This window comes from Bactrocera dorsalis, chromosome 4 (genome assembly GCF_023373825.1).
Source record: "Bactrocera dorsalis isolate Fly_Bdor chromosome 4, ASM2337382v1, whole genome shotgun sequence".
In the NCBI taxonomy this organism is placed as follows: Eukaryota; Metazoa; Arthropoda; class Insecta; order Diptera; family Tephritidae; genus Bactrocera; species Bactrocera dorsalis.
The window spans coordinates 29246103-29261028 of NC_064306.1; the positions used below are offsets into that span (position 1 = coordinate 29246103).

The window sequence follows — 14926 nt, forward strand, 5'->3', positions numbered from 1 at the left end:
GTTGAAGAGTACGCTCAGTAGACCGATTAGGTTGACCATAAGTTAAGCGAAGCTCGCGAAACACATTCCTTACAGAAAGTGAATTTTCGAAATAAATTCGAAGGATTTGTAAACGTTGTTCAGGCGTAAGTTTTTCCATGATGGAGAACCAAACAATACTGAACAAAAATAACATGACAGCTTGACACGACTCTCGCGTGATCTGTCAAAAAAGCCTATTGAAAAAAGTATCTATACTCGGATCACCACCAATCACATCACAGCAAGGAACTGCTGCCTCATCCACCAAAGTCGCTATACAAATTTTTATTATTTGAAACTTAAAACAGTCAAGAAGGAGTACTCCTGTATCAAACTAAGAGGAAACAAAGATTAGTTAAGTTTTTAGAAAATATAGGAAAATCTAAACCAAATTTTCTATACTCTATTACAGTGTTTAAATGCCACTAAATTTCGGGGACTGTTTGTTGATAGACTCGTGGAATTCTCCAACCGTATGGTACACATACTCGGTTTTTAGAAAAGTTAAAAATATTTACTAAACATAATTAAAATTGCTTAATTTTTTTTCCGTACGAATGTAAATTGTATTATTAACACCGGCGATTACCTGTTTATTGCCGTTCGGTAACAACAAATTGTTGTAGCGCATGCGCAACCAACTGTGGCTGCATTCTCCAACTTAAGCTAACTTGGCTATAAACTATACGTCATATGTATATACCTCTATACTTATGAACATTTGCCCGTATGTATGCATATTTTTAATGCACCAGCACCTCACCAGTACGCGTGCGCAAAGTGGCTGGAGCCGTGATGCGACTTTGTGGCGACGGTAAGCGTGAACGTACGGCAGTTGTGCACACGCCAGCGCAATGGGGCACGCGTACAACACGCTGACGCGGCATCAACAGTTCTACCCGGTATAATAACATCTCAACAGCAATTTGTGTGGTGGGAGAGGGAACGCGTTGGATATAACAACACCGAGTTGTTGCCGGTCGCCTAAACGCCTTTCAGGCGCTACTTTTGCGGTCAGCAATGCATAACATCACATAAACGCATAAACATACACATACATATTCATAGGGTCGTAGTAAGCAGTCGCGAATAGCACGATCGCATCTTGATAGCGCTCTCACAAACCGCTGCAGCGAGCAGCAGTAAGCAATTGCTGCCGCATTGCGATCGCGATCAGATGGCTCGTAGTTGCGACAGCTGCAATTGCTGCATTAATGCTGCTGAGATTGCCTCATATTCAGCCACATTTTAATTTTTTTATTGTTGGCAGGCGCTGCTGCTGCAATCGACCTTCAACGCTTGCCTCATTTTCTTTTATAGGGTTTCTGGTTGGGATTGAGCAGCTGCTGCCGTGGTTTAGGTATAATTTTCAGAATAGTTTATTTGCTATGCTTGATGTTGTTCCGTGCATTGTTGTTTTTGCAACCATCAATTGCTGTTAGTCTTAGAAATGTTGCAGCAAGTTGTCGCGCAGCATGTTGACGAATTCTTCGACGACTTTTTGCTTCATTGAGTGAAATTAAAATGCATTCAACAGTTTAAAATTGTTTCGTGCTTGACATTTCTTGCGCCACGACTAGCAATCTTCAGCAGTTGCAACTTGAGCTTAGATTCCGAAGCAATTTAGATTCCTGCAACACAGAGTTCGATCATTATTTTGCGGTTGCGGTTGAGTTGGCTTTTATTTTTTGCTGAATGAAGACGCTGCTGTAAAATAGCAAAAGATATAATAATTATATTGGATATTGAGAAGTAGTTTGTTCGCAATAAATTAATTGTTTTTGCGCCATTTTATAAATGATTCTTGCATACCTTTAGGCGCCGTTCGCTTGTAAATTCATTCGCTCGTCGGCGAGCGCCTGTAATTCTCGGTCAGCTTATATCTAAAGGTTCTTTGACAATTTGAGAATCCTAGACGGTTTTTAAAGTATGCTTTTAATGTTTTTGAGTTAGTGTTTTCCAAGAAGTTAGCTAGTAAAGATAAATTTTACGATATTCTATCTGATCAAATTTGACCCGGACAGCTTTAATGTTCGTGTAAAAGTTGATCTCTTGTGTTATTTTTAGCGTTTTTGGTTGCCGTTTGTTTAGGACGTGCAAAATTTGTGTGGAGATTTTCGTATAGAGGAAATTGAGTAACTAGTTTTGAAATCATATCAATAGTTGAAAATAGTGTTAGTGTTTAAGGGAGTCTAGTTTATCACGAACACAAATATTTGACCAATTAGTGTAGGTTGTGAGTCCTCGAAAACTTGTCTTATACGAGTTGTCTACCGCCGTTAATGGTGATAATATCGCTAAAATTAAAGAAACCGTTGTGATTTCATCAGTGAGATAGCAGAGAAACTCAACATGTCGTACGGATTGACTCAACATAAGTATTTCTGCTGCTTTGCTGGCTCAGAAGCCCCAAAATGCAGGGAAATGCTTTTAGGTTAGGTTAGATTACTGACCGAATATCGGAGGTGAACTGGTATATGCAGTCCTTTGAGAAGTCAAAGAAAAGATTGACAAAACGCTTAGTAGCCAATACAAATTTACGTAGGCGGTTAATTTCAACTCCCGCCAGTTCGATAGGATGTGTATGCGCTCCTAAGTGTTTAAGTCTTCACCTTCCAAACGTGGGACACTCAAGAAGGAAGTATTGAGCTGTTTCCACCTCATCTTCTTGCATACACATTCTGCAAATGACGTCTGGTAAGATTCCCAACCTTACAGCAAAGACAACTTTGGGGCAATGGCTTGTTAACTCCAAACTGGGGCCTCTCCCTGGTCCCTAGACTTACTGCGGGCAGAGAGATATCTAGATCTCCTGCATTCAATCTTAGATCAAAATACTTTTGCGACAGCGAAAGTTCTGATGATGGCCCATCACTGGCCAAGCTTCCGCGAAGCCCAGGTATGTAGTAGTAGAACACAAGAGAATACGGTAGCATCGACCCGCTTTCACTTCACCGATAGCAGTTCTTTATAAATTTGTGCGATTCGGCTATGGTCCGGCCCCCGTACCAGCCTTATCACAAAGACACTCGATGCTATTGATAACAAGGTTAGGCACTCTTTGAACATCACTGAATGCGCTGTAAATGATTTCAAGGCTGAGTGAATGTTCACTTTTGTGAAGTAAACTGCACTTTACAGCAGCAGATCTAATGCTTACTTTAGTGGCAACTTCCTCTTGGAAGACACTCCAATCGTCAAGAAGTCTGAAGCTTGAGTTGATAGAGATCTCCTGACAGTAAACCTCTCCACCAACCTTCCTCCTAAGCTTTGAACCATCCGTAAAGAAGGTCACTGCCCCTTTCCACCAACGGCTTCTTTCCACCCGCTCGCTCTAAATTGAATGAAGGAGAGTAAAACTAAACAAAAGTTTAGAATTTTTTTTTGGATCTTACGTTTCTGTTCTTCAATCTTTTGCAAATACTCCATGTGTGATAACTCCTTTTACGCGAAAAATCACGCTGCATAAAATTCTCATAACGGCCTTCCTAAGACGACAGGTTTAAAGATAACTTGCAAAGGTAAATTCCATTAAATTTACAATTTTCAAATATTGTTAGTGTCAATCTTATATATTACACATCATAAGTTTTACCAATGAATTAAGATGTACAGACCTACATATGTTTTAGCAAGAATGTGATTCCATAACTGTTTCCTCCGGTTTTCATACAATCCGACAAAGAAGAAGATCAGTGCCATTAAAATTAGAATTTTCCAAAAAACATATAGGACCTTTAGCAATCTCTAAACTATGTGTTCATATACCCGATGCTCTGCATTAAGTATGAGTACATCTCCCAGTTGCGTTGTACAAAAAGTAAAATTATTTTATAAACATTTGTATAAGCCATTTCCTTAATTTTCCTTTTTTTCTTTCAGGTAAATCAATTCAACTCTTCTTTTGATATTGGCAACCCTTGAACAAGCAATTATAAAATGTAAATATCATGCGTTCGAGCGAGAGGCACAAAAAGTTGTCTACGTGCAATGCAAGAGAAGTAAGCAAGTAAGCAAAGACACTTACCATGTCTTCCAAATCATCATATTGAATGCCATTTTGCTATTACAAACTAAAAATGACAAGCATGTTTTGCCCTACAACAGCAATATACACACAAGGATGAAGCTAAAAAAGAAGTGCATAAATGAATTAAATAAAACCCGAAGGCAAAAACTTTAATAACATGCTGCAAGCAAAGAATGAAGCTTACTGCGGCATCAAGAGACACTTTGTGGTGAGTGAATGCATATTATTGTTATTATTATAGACTATACCGGAGAGAACCTCTAGGAACGTGTTATTTATTGTCGTACTAATGTAGGTACTATATATGTATGTACGTTCGCATGTGTATGTTTTTAACTTCATCAGTTTTTGTTTTGATGCCCATCAATTTGCTAGCAGCTTTATGTGAGGTTGGAGAAGATAGAGCTGGAGATCTAGAATAGCAAAGAACTTCTGAAACAAAACAGTCACGCATTGATCAGTGCCTTGTGAAGAAGCCTAAGAATATCCGGTTTTCACTGTTTTTTGAGACGGTTGTTTCGTCTTTAAGAACCGTCATTCTTTCTATATTTATTTTTTTCTTTCTTGTGGTTTTCTTGCTTTATTTAAATAGCACAATTTTCCAAATTGTTTTTACTTTTCAAGTTGCTCGATGACAGTAATTTTATTAGAACTCTGATTGCTGTGTATTTTCCATACTTTCATTCCAGTCTATCTCATCCAGTAGGGTCGTATGATTGTCAATCGGCTTCCGAAGTGATATCGGATAGGCAATTTAATTTAGAGTACTACAATATTATGATAATATTTTTTCAACAGCAAATTCATTACTTTCAAACCAGTAATATTACCGCTAATTAAACTTATTATCTGTAGGGTTTTAATGTTCCAATGGCATTGCTTCAATTCGCTGTTTATGTATGGAGCGTCTTGTTGCCTCATATTTTCTTATTTTAATTCGATACGTAAAGTTTTTTCTCTGAACTACTTTAAAAAGCAGCTGTTGCCACCGATCGTCTACAAATCCACTTCAAATAACACAAATCGAAGGAGCGCAGCGCTCTGAAACAATTATCACAAAACCAACACTGGTAAACACAATTAAAATAAAAAATCTTACCTTCGGCTGCACCGAAGCTGTAATATACTGAGGAGGTTCAAGTTTTCTTACAAGCACTTGATTCAGTTTGTGTGGCAGTTTTGTGTTACAGTGATTCGATCTGAACTATTTATTCGATTTACTGGTTAGTGTCTTCGATAATGATCCACGCAAAATTTCGTGAAGATTTTTTGTCAAATAAAAATATTTTCCTTATAAGAACTTGATTCTAAACGATCGTTCGTATAACTGCTACATGCTGTAGTAGGTACATATAGTAGATATCAACAATATCTTTGCAGATTTTACTTGGATAATGATCCATGTCGAATTTCGTGAAAATACCTTGTCAAATAAAAAGTCATTCCTTAAAAAACCTTTAATTTTGTCGCTCGGTATCTATGGCAGAGACATGTGCAAAATTTTAGATCGATATTTCAATATACAGAGAGAAAATATGGCTAAGTCGACTAAGCTCGTCCTGCAGATCATTTATATAACATATTAATTGAAAAATACCCAGTCTACCACAGTTAAGCACAATTGGCTTTCATCTTTTGGTTTTTATTGAAAATATCATAGTTCCCTTCAAGGCTGATATACAGATCTTTGCACAGATCTTTCTCATATCCAAATAGTCGTGAATGATATGATACGCATATTGAGTTGATATCTTTAGAGTGTCTGCTATCCGAACAACTTCATTGAAATTTAGTAACGTCTTCTCTCATTGGTAAGCCGAAGACTTTTTAATTGATCTATAGAGCTTCTGACGTTTCCTTCTGGGCGTTAGAAATTTCGTGACTAACTTTATATACCCTATTCATGATGTACAAAATGTTGTCTTTAAACCGAAGGCCGCCAGTGAGAAAAGGAGTTCAACGCGGAAGAACTCGGAACACTTTGGTATTATATCGACCATGATTATCCATTTAGAAGCGCGAATAACTAGGAAATATGAGAATCTCTCTACAATTGGCATCCAAATTATTTTCAATTAAAGACTCTCTCATTTAGACTTATAACAGTAATAAAAAAAAATTATCTACGCTCGAGTTGAATCGAAAGCAACTAGCTGTCCTTCCCTTAGCCAATTGTAGAAAGATTTGAGTAAAATTCTTTATTTTCCGGAAAGTTTAGTTTAGTTGGTCTAATTTCGTTTGACATTGTGAGAGTAAAATAAGGATAGCTTTTAGTTCTCAAAATAAGGGGTTACTCTGGTTTATAGATGAAAACATTTGTTTTCGTAAAATCTTATATTTATTAATATTTCAAGAGTTTCCATCAACATTCTCAAATAAAATAAATAAAATTCACAAACTGAACCGTTGTTTAATTTAAGTTGGTACAAGGTGCCCAAAGATTTCAAACTTTCTGGTCCCCAGAAAAGGTTGATTTTCAATCGATAAAATTGTCATTATGGCGAGAAAATAAAATATAATACGAACTCTAAAGCTCATAACCTTCTTACAAATACATAAGTATATAATATGATATCAGAACCATTATCTGAATAATACCTTTGAACCTTGGGTCTCCTACTATTTTAGTTGAAAAGGTAAAAATATGTGCAAACTAGTGTAATAGACGTATCATCGTAACAGCTTGTCGCTTCGGATCAAGCGCAAAGAACAACATCAACCACCACACAAGTAAAATCAACCCGCAAAAGTTACAAATCACGCATACCCAGAAAAGGCATGTCTTAGGAGACCGCCAGTGATCTCAGGCAAAACAATCACAACAACAACAACAACCAAAAGACGAATAGCTGCAGTAAGAGCAAACGAAGAAACAAGAACTATACGAGCCAAGAGGTTAAGAGCCAGCAGCAGCATCGCAAAGCTAGAAAGGTGTACCACAACAAGTTGCGAAATAAGCAGCGCCAGCATCAGCAACAACAAGAACAATCACACAAGAACAGTGCCACCAACTGTGCTGTCAGGCAATCTGCTAGTGCTGCAAGCAAAACAACGAAAACAACAACCAAAACCCAAACGAGTTTTGTACCCCAAATGCGTCGCGTAGTGCTGGGCCGTTGCATGTTGCGATCATGTCGCTACCACAACAACAGCGCAAAGACCATACGGAGTGCGGTGTTCGGCAGCTGCATTTTGCGCCACCCCTCTCACTGGCTTTGGCAGCTCCTTGGCGATGATAAGTGATTTCATTGCCGCAAATCTGGTTCGTTACGGTTTAGGCTCTTGCTGCTGAAGCTCGACTTGGCTGGTGTTGGGGAGCTATTGGTGCCTTCCTGGGCACCACTAACAGCATTAAGCTGTTGTTGTGCGCTACACTTTAAGTTCTTGCTGCAGAAAAAGCTGGTTTTCGCCCTCATTGCCACCGCCGCTATGGTTGTTAGTGTTGTTCGGTCGGTCGGTGATGTTGACGATGATTGTATTTAATGGGCTTTGGAGAGCAGCTGCTTTGCAGATTTAATTCCTTTACGCTTTGGTTACATTTATATAAAAGTTTACGTTTTTGTTATTGTTGTAATTGTTGTGTTATTGTTACTTTAGCTGTTGCGCATGATGCTGCACAAAAGGGGCAACAATGATCACACCTGTGCCACAACTGACATTTTGAAATATAGCCTGTTGTTGTTTGGTGCCTGCTTTGCACACGCCGCCTGTTGCATGCTGCCCGGTGGTGCAGATACACGCACATACATACAGGTGTAGTTGCATGCAGCAGCATTTTGCCACAGTACTTAGTACCTACTCATATCTGCGCAGCAAATGAGCATTTTTGTGTATTATTAAGATTCCCCCCTTTTTTCATTCCATTCATTATAATTATTTCGGTTGGTTACCTGAATTTTATGAACTTTTTAATGTTTTAAAGTTTTAGTTCGAAAAGTGCTCCCCCATTTTGGTTTAGGGTTTTTAGTTACTACAATGTGTGGCATTAAGAATTATGGCATGTAAATTTCAACATTCCAGTATTTTATGCAAGTCAGCCGAGCAGGTGGAACTGTGATTACTTATTTATGTACTCATAAATTCGTACATTTATATAACATATTGTTTATACATATGTATGTACAAACATACTTTAGCCATTAATATACAAATTTGGTTATTCTCATCTCCCGAAAAACTCTTTGAATAATCTCCGCTGTAGTTACTTGCGGAGCTAATATTCCGACGACAAGGTAAAGCGATTAGCACAAAAACAACGCCATGATGATAGTGTGTGCTATAAAATAAATGGTTGTAGTAACTTAGCACCTCGAGAAAATGCTTAGTTGAGTATGTTATTAATTCCGAACTACAAAAAGCTGCACCAAATAACATGACAAAAGAGAGTGTTCAAATTTGAAATTTTTTAAATATCCTTTTGCGATTCCTTCAACCTAAGTAATACCTGGTTTTTGAATCCAATAAAATTTCCAAATTCTCCTGATTCGAATAAAGATTGAAGACGACCAAGACTGGAGCTCACTTCGTTAGATAAAAAACAACTTAAAATGTTAAAATTAAGTATAAAGTTCAAACTTTTCAAAAAAAAAAAAAATTAAATTAAAATCTGCTCCGTGGAAGAAATCTAAAGAAAAGTCTATATGGAAGATATTGGCCATAAAATGACCTACAGCCGAAAAACTATCAAAAACTGAAAAAATAGCGCGTTGAAATTAAATTTTAATCGAAATTGTAGTCATTTTTGACCTGCCAAGTTCAAAAAGTTCATTGTATAAAGAACATGCAGAAACATAAAGATAGAGCTGATTGAACCACGCGCATTAAAATATGGATTCCTATTGCAAATCATTGCTTCGTTCAGATCAAACGGAATAAGGTTTTCTGAGCTTGTCACGACTCTGGGCCTCTTATACGTCTTATGACTGATTCACATACAACTTATGGTTGGCTTGGCTTCGGGCATATGCTCTGACAGATATGTTCGATGTAAGCCTTTTGAGTGAGTTCGTTCACATCGAGGCGAAGGCAAAACGAAGATAATGCTGGGCTTCTCTCATCAGGCAACTCCATAGATTTGTTTTCCACTCCAGCTGCCCAATGTTGCTTTAAATGGGGCATTGAGAGCCGTGTTATATGTCCCATCTCATCTGGCTGAAGGATGCATGCTCTGCATTCCGCCGAATTCGCTTTACCAATTTTTTAAAGGTGGGAACTTAAGGACAGTTGCCCTGTGATGATCCCTACAATGTTACTGAGATCCTTTTTTATCAAAAATTAGTAGTTTTTTGGTCTGTCCACCATCAACACTACCACAAAGTAACTTTGAGACCTGAGGTGTTCCTTTACGGTGAAAAGGAACTGAATGGTCTAGAATAGCTTAGGGGAATTGTGTCTTCAGCTGCCTCCGAGCGGATTAGCTCGTCTGCCTTCTTATTTCCTTCTATTTGCATATGACAGGTATTCAGATGATTTTGGCATAAACTAACGCCTTAATTACCGTTGGCTATCGACTAGACTCCGTGGTCATCCTCTGTTCTTACTCCGTGATCATCATCTGTTCTTCGGTGGGAGGCGCAGGTGGGAATGAAGGGCAGGTACAGTGCCTCCAAAAGCAGTGAGTTGCTGGCCATCTTCATCTCTGTGATATCATGTGTCGATATATTAAGATTATCTGAGCTTAATACAGTAACCCGAAACTCATAGGCACTGGGTTCCTGGATTAAAGCTATGTCAAATTAACCTTGTTATAGTTTATCGATTACGCTACTTCCATGTCAGTTAATCTTCGTGATTAATATTAATTTACTTAATGCTGCGCTCTCAGGAGTCCTTTCTCATGAAAAGCCTTATCCGCATCGGTCTCAGTTTCCTGTCCCGACGCGCTTTTTATTGGGAGAAATCTTACTACAGATGTAGTGGCCGATGGCGATTCCACCCAATTCTCCGAAATAGAAATTGTCGAAACTTTGCAGTCACCGACCCTGAACTAGACAGTCGAGAATAACTGGTGATGCCTACCACCTGCAGACTCGAGAAATGAGTACGAGTCTTGGTCAATACCCATAACCATAAAATCACCGTGTGGGGAACGATGGAATATATTTCACAGGTTCATCCTCAATTCCGTGTTCTGTTTGGTCAACATCGTTAATATCGCTTCCGTTGATATTACAGCCACCCTATCTTAACAAAGATATGGATCTTCAGAAGACAATGGACCTTCTCGTCACGCACGAGGTGCACTCTGGAGTTATCCCATATCTTCGGCAAGCCCTCCACTATGGGACGGATGGCTGCAACACCTTCCATGGAGTTAATGGCTTACCAGAAGTCACCTCATTTGAAGCGAGCAATATCGATTTTGAACGCCGACCTGTTCGAAGTCCGGAGAACTGGGTTTGCGAGCTGCTAGCGGCCCCGGAGCGCTGGCTAGTCTTTCGGTAAGGGTTCCCATCTCCTCTCAAACAGCGGTTGGCGAACTTATTCGTTCGTCTGTGAGCAAGGTTGGGCCTCCATAATCCGTGTCCCTCCCACAACTCGAAAATTAATCCTTATGTTGTCACCTTGGTTCAGTTTGGTTAAAGAGCTGTAACCTTATGCTAAAAGATGGATGGGTCTTTTTCTTTACCCTTAATATCTGCAATGAGTTCATGAAAATTAAAATTTTTTGTTGCTTTTACTGCTAGACAACCAAATAGAAGAGGCAGGGGTGTGTTAGAATCTGTACCGAAGAAGGGATAGCAATAAGCAGCATTTGAAAAAGGTAAGAAAGAGCTAAGGGCGAGATATGTGATTTCATGTAAAGGAGGGGAGGTAATAATTAATGTATCGGGATATATAGTTACATATTTATAGCGCTTTTGGGAGTTTTTAACAGCACCTTTATATGGGGAGTGGCGGGGTTATTATCCGATTTCATTCATTTTCACATTGTTGGTAGGAGTCTTTATAATATTTGCGCTATGCGAATTTGATTATCTAAAAGTTTTCGTTTAGGGCAATTTGGGGTAATGGCTGTGGTCCGATTGCGCCCATCTACGAACTTGTTCTCAATTTTTTGGTAATGAAACCATATACCCAGTTTCATTGTGATCTCAATTTGTACTAAACTTGCACAGACGGACTGATAGACAGACAGACATATTGATTTCAACACGTCTCGTTATCTGGATCCTTTATGTATATACATATCCTATATCTATATATTTCGATTCGTTTTTGGTGCTATAAATAACCGTTAGATTGTGCATTCTAGCAACATGTTGCAAGAATCCATTTGAATCGGACCAGCAAAAAGATTATAAAGAGTCAACCGAGATCACAATCTGGGCAATAATTAAAAAATCCATTTTTCTCTATGTTGTCGAAGAGAAATTATTTGTTAAAAATATAAATAATCTCTATTTTATTTATTTATCCAGACCTCTATATAATTTTCTTAGTATATAACTACCAAATTAAGAAAGTAAAATTAGTACTTCCAAAAGATTGTATCGGACTCAAAGTCTATTTCTAAATTAGCTAGTTAATATAATTTTTTTAAGTATTTATAGTTCTAACCAGCAAAAGAATATATGATCTAATCTCCAATTGACAATAACCTTCGATACAAAAATAGTGGTGGCCTTTCCCTACCTTCTTACCACACATACGAAATAAATAGTTATGATCAAATTTTATGCTCAATTTGCTAGTTCATGCGTTTGACCTCTTAATATCAACGCTCTGGTCCAACAAAAAACTGTAAAATAAGAAAATTCAATGCATGCAAATGTTTCAATTTTTTAATTAAAAGTTTCCAAAGCAGAGATAAGCCGAGCTATAAAAAAGCACTAAAAGCAAAAAACCGTCAAAAATGACTACTGTCAATTAAATTTTAATGCCAATAAACATAACCTTGTGATAAAAACTGCATAAAATTGGTGGCGGTTGAGGCAATGGGGAAATCGAGACATAAAAGAAGAGCAAACAACATCATGTAAGGAATTAGATCAGTTTAACATACTAAAGTAAAATTTAATGAGACGCGTATTATTGAAATCTCAAACGCATTGACATGGATTGAGCATTAGATTAGACCAAAATGATAATCATTTAAATTTTCTGTGTTCAACTTCGATAATATACATATGGAACTCACACTCGCATTAAAAGTTCAATAATGCTTTGCTGTTAGCACAACTAACTTAGTCTGATTCTAAGATTCATATAATATATTATATTAGGGAGCACTTTCGGGTGTAAATATCATGAGTAATATCCTTGAATTGTTCGGTTTTTAACTTATAACATTTACCTTTTCAGATTGAAATCACTTAAAAATGTTTCTTTGTTCAACTTGATTTTTGTTGTCAGACCTATAGCAATATTTATGTCTTAAAAATAATGCTGTTTTAACTGGAAATTTGCTCAAATTAATTTCCATGACTTGAACAAATATTTTTCCATTTGACATACACAAATTTGTCATGACTTCCCCTTCTGCCCATAACTTTACGCCGGTCGGTAATGCAACCTGTTATTACATATTGTATATGTATACGTAACTTGCAAAGGAGTTGTCCAACTGTCTGCATGTCCGTCTGAGAGCTTTGTAGACTGCTTGATTACCAAGTCCTGCCCAGCAACCCACTTCACTGTTTTGTTTGTGATTGCACTTAACACTAAGATACAAGTTTACATACCCGTGTGTGTAAAGGTTAGTCTGGATAAACGCATACATACATGCATACATATAATGTGCATATGTGAGCGTATTCCGAGCTGTTGACCATCCTTTGTCAGCAAAACAACGTTGATGGCTATACATAGTGTTTAGCATGCAGTTGTGATGTTTATGAATAAAATTTGCATATGATTTAAACATGAGCAGCATTTTATGATGACAATAACAACAACATCAAGAAGAGCATTAATAACATTTGCAACAACTATGTGGAGTTTACCCTGCGAGGAAAGCTTTTAGAATGAATTTCTTATATGGAAGTTTTTGGCAAACGTGGAATATTGGTCAGATTTATACGAAGAAGGTTAGATTATAGTCGATTTAGAAGGGCTAACGTCCGGCATGTTTAACATGGGTACCTACTGACGACTGTCTTACTCCTTGGCGCTAAAAAGAATAGCGGGTCAAATCAATGCGATAATTAGCGCCCTGAAGATGACAGGCGTTTTCAGTACCAATTGACAGTGTGAAATGGACATAATGACCACCTTGGTAGGGTTCGAGGCCCATCTAAAACCTCTGCCGTGCTTTGTGTCTGGCACGCGGTTGCAATACAACTCCAAATTCAACTAACAAAGTGAGTTCTTCCCGCATTTGGGCTTTAACCACAACCACCACGATACTCTTCGAGGGGCCAGTTCGCCGAAAGTCCAGTCCGTATGAGGAGGTTGGAGTGAACTCCAAGGACTCATCATTCCCACAAAAAGATAACCCCAATTCTCCTAATTCTCCGTTAAATGCCTTCCCCGCTTAAAGAATTTACGCGCAGATGACCCTAACTATTCGGGATTTCGACTAGTGGAGAACACACCGCTAACACCAAAAGTTCCATCAGTCCAGCTAATCCCCATATCACTCATATCCCTAATGTCCGAGTACATCCGGAATTCTGCAATTACATGCACCCTGTTCTCCACCTCCGCCCCACAAAAATCACCCGAACTATCCTATAGGTGCCTTAGCATCTGGAGGAATCTTACCCTTCAGACTCTCCTCCAGAAGCGCTAGCCCAGCGCTCACGTCTAGAGCACAACCTCACCTCCTCAAACGGCTGTTCGAGACTAAAAACAGAGTCGCCTCCAGAGATTCGGGTCGTTCTCCATAGTCTCTTGACCATCTCCATCCGTCATATCCACCGCATCTGAAGCATCAGCGCCATCGGTCCTGGAATCCGTCGGGAGTATCTTGAGTACCCACTGTTCGAAACCAAAGCTTATGCGTCCCTTAGTTTTGCTGAGAGGTCCGACGGACTCCGCATTTAACAGAATCAGCGGTTGCCAATATGGTTCCTCGGTTCTCTTCAGCCTTATAAACTTCCAGTCATGTGTTTCACTCGGAGAAGAAAGTTCGGCTGGCAGCCAGAAGCGAGTTCTAGGGCGAAGCCCGTCTTGTTTACAGCCTCTAGCCTAGCTCCCTTCCAAACCTCCCCAAACGGAGTCACTACCTCCTTGTCGAGGACAGCCAATCGCTCATCGGTTCACCTAATGAGCTTATGAAGCCCATGGTGCCATCTGGCACTTTCACACCTTGGGGATGGCCCTGGGCGTCCTTTAACTACCCCTAGCAAACTGAGAAAATGGTCGCCGTCACTTTCTTCCATTCCTCGCGGGATATGGCACCATCCTCTCTACTGCGGCCAAACTTGCCTAGCTCTTTTGAGCTAGACTGGTTGGAATTTTTCCATTTTCATTGGGAGCATTTTTTACGTTTCGGGTTCCAAACCCAGCACACAACCCTGAGGAGGGATGGTTCGCCTTCCAACGGATGTTTCTCTGGATTAGTTTGAGCCATACTTATGTAAAAGAATTTTCTGGCCACTCCCAAGTGAATGTCACTCAGAGAACTTTCCTCATTTGCGTGAACTTCTACATATAATTCCATCCTCCTTTTCCCTGTTGTAAATTTTGCTATAAACGCGTAGCCAATAAAGAAGGCGAAGAAGTTGAAATTTTATAGGTTAGGTTGAAACCAGCAATTTTCTCTGTTTAGTGAGTTTCAAACATGGAAACACTACGCGTAAATTCGATCGACCCTCAGTAGACAACATATGGCACGTATGTAATTGATGCTCTTTCACTAATCTACTTTCAAAAACATATCCAAGAATAGTTAAAAAATTGAAAGAATCCGATTTTTAATATCGCGAGAAA

The 14926-nt window shown here is 38.8% G+C and overlaps 1 protein-coding gene across 1 annotated transcript in view; it reads left to right on the top strand.

The window, feature by feature from the left end:
* Positions 1–3969: 3969 nt before the first annotated feature.
* Positions 3970–14926, top strand: part of LOC105233925 (irregular chiasm C-roughest protein) — a 322958-nt gene continuing 312001 nt past the window's right edge. The window contains exon 1 of the mRNA XM_049456253.1: positions 3970–4259. The gene's annotated coding sequence lies outside the window, so the exon portion shown is untranslated. The remainder of the gene's footprint in view (positions 4260–14926) is intronic.